Below are 4,866 nucleotides of genomic sequence, written 5' to 3' on the forward strand. Positions count from 1 at the left end.
ATAAAGCCTGTTGGGACTTTTGTTTGGACGGCTGTAGCTGTTAGCTGTCTAGGCCAACTGGGGAGAACTGGCATCTTGTTCATCCTGAGCTTCCCACAGTCACTTCCTCTCTGCTTATGAGGCTGCCTTCCATTTTCCTCAGCAACACCTTGCAGTGCACAGTGTGAAGGACTTGCACGTCTTCTACAACATTTATCACTAATGCTTATGGCTGTGGTCTGTTGGAGATGCAATAATCACTTCATTGCTCAATTGTAATGAAGTAAAATACGTTTGAGTTCTACACACAGATGGGATCTTATATTGGGTCCAGCTTTGTGAATAATCTACATAAATACTATCTATAAATAAAAGCAGTTTTAGTGCTTCCCACACCATTTTTATGTCCTTTCCCCATCAAGATCTTCAGTGTAATAATGAGAGCATAAATGATGACAGAACGGCCTCGCCCCACTGCTGGTTTTAGGAGGATGTAGCTCTTGAACTTTCCTTACTGCCTTGGCCTCCTCAGAACCGGGATTACAGGTGTGCCTACCACACCTGGCTATCCACACTATGATGTGAGTTTTACAAAATTAAGAAGTTCCCATTTGCCAAGTATGGTAGTGCACACCTTTACTTCCAGTACTCAGGAGGCAGAGAGGCTGGTAAATCTCTTTGAGTTCTATGCCAGTCTGTTCTGCATAATAAACTCCAGGCCAACAAAACCTATATGGTGAGACCCTGTCTCAAGCTAAACAAAAATTTAAGTTTTCATTATGTCCTACTTTGTTTTATAGTGCTGTGATAAACATCACAGCCAAAAGTGACCTGATAGGGTAGACTTTATTTCGGCGTATAGGTACTAGTCAATCACTGAGGGAAGTAGGGGCAAAATCTATCACCTCCATATGCATAAAGGAAACTGATTTGTAATCTTGTCTTTCTCAGGTTTTTGGAAAGCAATGGATTGTCCTCACCCTTCTAAAAATATTTAAGTTTAGTTTAAGAAATTATTCTTTAAATATTTCATAGAAATCACTGAAATTATCTGGCTCTAAGGGTTTTTTTTATAGGAATATATATTAATTGCTTTTGTGAATACAAGGCATATAATTAGGCATAATTAAAAATACATGCTTTTTTTAAATGAGGAAGAAGAGATTTTTCTGTACCTCTCACATACCTACCACTTGAGTGGCCTGCATTCCTCCCCTAACTCCAGGCTCCCACCTGTCATCACCTGGCCTCAGGAACTTCCTTTAGGGCCTCAGTGTAGGTGTGCTAACAAAAAAGTCCCTGCCTCCATTTATATCAGAGCTCCTTTTTTCAGCTCATTTGGATGTCACTCTAGACGGCTATGCAATGTACCCACTCTAGATGGCTATATGATGTGGGGTATGATGTTCAAGTTTTATTTAGTAGCTCTTTCCTTACCTCTGACATTTATCATTTTGATGAGAAATAAGATCTTATTCCTATTGCGGTTTTTCAAGATTTTCTCTTCAGATTTAGATTTTAGAGTTGATTATTATACATCTATGTGTGGTTTTCTTTGCATTTTACCTTGATAAAGCTCTGTTGGGCTTTTGTTTATGAACACAAAGGAGGTAATTGCACTATGTCTGGCCTTGCTCAGTCATTGCACTGTTTACCTTTCTCCATCCTAGTCTCCTCAGTTAGGACTCAGATCCCACATATGTTACACATGGTTTATCCTATATGTCTCTGCCATTTTGACCATTTTGGGATTTTGATTTTACTGTTCCTCAGGTTGAACAGTTGTTCCTACTAGCTTACCTTCAGTGCATCATTGTTTCTTATTCTTCATCTAATCCATGTTCAGAAAACATCTTATTTTACACTCTTTATTTCTGAAGCCTAATTTGATTTCTTTTATCATCAGAAACCTCTCATGTAGTGATCATCTGTGTATTCACTATGGACTTTGCCTTTAAGTCTTTGAGTATATTCACAATAGCATGTTTGTATTCTTGCCTGCTAACACTGCTGTCTTCTCAGGGTAGGGTTCTCTTGATTACAGATACATCTTCTGAGTACTCACTTTCCTAGTATATTTCAATTGTATAAAAGCAGTGTTGGGAAGTGAGACCTTCAAAAGGTGTTTAGCTCATGTGGGCTTAGCACTAAGGAGTGGCACAGGGCCATTATCACAGAACAGACATTGTTCATACAACCATGGGTTTCCTATAAAATGGTGATCTGGGGTTCCACTTGCGAGTCACTTCTTCTCTGTTTCTCTTTGTCTCTCCCCTTCACTCCTACCCCATGTTATGAGGCAAAAGAAGGCTCTTGCTAGATTAATGGACCTCCCAGCCTCCAGAACCAAGACCTAATCAATTTCTATTCACTATAAATTATCCAAAATGTGGTATTCTATTATAAATTAGACATCATTTCCAAGTGGAATTTATCAAAGGTGTACAGGTAGGTTCAACATAAAGGCTGATTAAAAAATAAATAAATGTAACTTACAATGTCAGGAGGCTAAAGACAAAAAATCACATGATCACAGTAATAGGCACAGGAAAACATTTTATAAAATCCAACACTCATAATGAGCTTTACTACAACTAGGAATATAAAGAAAATACCTTGACTTAATAAAAACCATCTCCAAAAACATATGACCAATATGATCCCCAATGACCAGGAATAATGTTAAGACATAGTCTCAAAACACTCAACATCAGACTAGAAGTCCTAGCAAACTCAGTAAGAAGAGAAAAAGAAATTAGATGACAATAGATAGGTGGGTAGGTAGACAGACAGACAGATAGATAGGTAAATAGAAGTAGATAGGTAGGTAGGTAGATAGATATAGATAGGGAGAGAGAGAGAGAGAGAGAGAGAGACAGACAGACAGACAGACAGACAGAGGTAGGTAGGTAGATAGATAAATGGATGGATGGAGATAGGTAGATGACATAATCATCTATGTAGAACATCAAAAAAGAATTGATTATTGAAAACAAGATTTACACACAAGTGTCAATCACGTCCCTCTATACCAGCAATGAAGCTGTTAAAATTCAATTTAATATATCATCATTTACTCAGAGCCCTCTAAAAACTTTGGAAATGAATCTAAAAATGTGCATAATATCCATGTGAGGAAAGCACACAACTCTGACGAAAGAAAGCAAAGGACTAAATCAAGCAAGAGATACTTCATTTCTGTGAACATAAAATCCGCTGTACCACCCAGCTATCAGTTTATCCCAGATTAGAGAATCAATATCATCCCAAACCCTGTCTCAGAAAGATATTTTGTAGACATTTTTCAACTGTAAAGTTTGTGTGGCTAGGCAAACCAAACAAACAACAGAAGCATCTGTGTTCAAGAAAACAAAGTCAGAGGACTGACACTACCTCACTTGAAGACATTACACGGTAGGCAACATGTCTCGATGGGCAAAGGAGTTTGATGTACAAACCTGGTGATGTGAAGTCAGCCTCTCAAACACACACAAAAAGGGAAGGAGAAAACTGACATTCACAAGCTGTCCTCTGGTCTCCACATATATGCTGCAGCACACACGCAATGGAAACAAATACTTTCTAAAATCTTAAGCTACATTGCAACGAAGATGGAGCAATATCAGTGTAAGATTACATCAAAGGACCAGAACAGAGAAGTTAGAAATAAACTTAGGTCAGGTATGGTGGTGTACACTTTTATTACCAGCAGTCAAACCTCTGTGAGTTCGAAACGAACCTGGTCTACATATCAAGTGCCAGAACAGCCAGGGCTAAGAAGAAAGATCTTGTCTCAAAAAAAAAAAAAAAAAAAAAAGAAAAAGAAAACCTACATAAGTATAGCTGACTAGTTTTAAATGAATGATATGCAATTTAAAAAATATCTTAATAAAAATGGCAACAATTGGACATTCATGTGAAACGGTGGTTGTAGACATAGACCTGATATCTTTTTAAAAAAGTATTACTTTCTTATATATTACAACATGACCACAGTTTCCGTTCCCTCCCCTACTTACTCTCCGTCTTCCCTTGCATCTCTCCTCTCTCCCAGACCCATGGCCCCTCTATCTCCCCTCAGAAAAGAGCAAGCCTTCCAAGGACAGCAACTGAACACAGTATAATATGCTACGATAAGACCACAGACCTGATATCTTAAGAAAAGTTAACTAAAAATGAATTACAGACCTAAAACATATGAAACTTCTACAGAAATCATGGGAGAAATCCAAATGACTTTTGATAGAACACAAATGATAGCTCATGAAAAAAGAATATTCTAAACTTTGTTAAAGTTAAATTTTTCTTTCTGCCAAAGAAACAGTCAAGAAAATGGAAAGACAAGCCCCACAATGGGAGAAAAATTGCATGAAAAATACTCAGATAAAGAAGTGTTAATAAAAATCTGCCAAGAACTGTCACAACTCGATAATAATAAGCAAACAATAAAACTGAAAAAAAATGGCTCAAAGACAGTAGTATACACAAAGATAATAGGCAAATAAAAACATGGTAACAGAAGTGGGTTTTTTCTTCTTTCACATGTAGGGCATCAAGTCACAGAGAGGACCCAGTGCTGTGCTCTCCTTATGATGGCCCAGATTCCTCTTGGGTGTGCTGTGAACAGAGAAGACATTCTCCAGGGAATGTGCTTGAGCACACCTCAGGCTTTGGAAAACTATAAATTTAAACAACAATAAGACAGCACTACACACCCACTAAAATGGCCATTAGGTGAAGCACTGACAGTACTATAGTCTGGCAAGAATGAAGAGCAAGAATTCTAGTCTCCTTCATTTCATGAGAAAACAAAATGCCCAGCAAGTAGGATGACAGTTTGATCATGTCTAGTGTTTCTCCAAATGAATTAAAAGCATGACTATGCAA

At 37.8% G+C, this 4,866-nt stretch overlaps 1 non-coding gene across 1 annotated transcript; it reads right to left on the reverse strand.

Annotated features, from left to right (window-relative positions):
- Window positions 1-4,519: 4,519 nt before the first annotated feature.
- Window positions 4,520-4,644, reverse strand: LOC125417716 (small nucleolar RNA SNORA11). Its single transcript, XR_007237237.3, has one exon. It is a non-coding gene; the product is annotated as a small nucleolar RNA SNORA11 (small nucleolar RNA).
- Window positions 4,645-4,866: the final 222 nt, after the last annotated feature.

The sequence above is a fragment of the Myodes glareolus genome, chromosome 14, assembly GCF_982192425.1.
Source record: "Myodes glareolus chromosome 14, mMyoGla1.1, whole genome shotgun sequence".
Lineage (NCBI taxonomy): Eukaryota > Metazoa > Chordata > Mammalia > Rodentia > Cricetidae > Myodes > Myodes glareolus.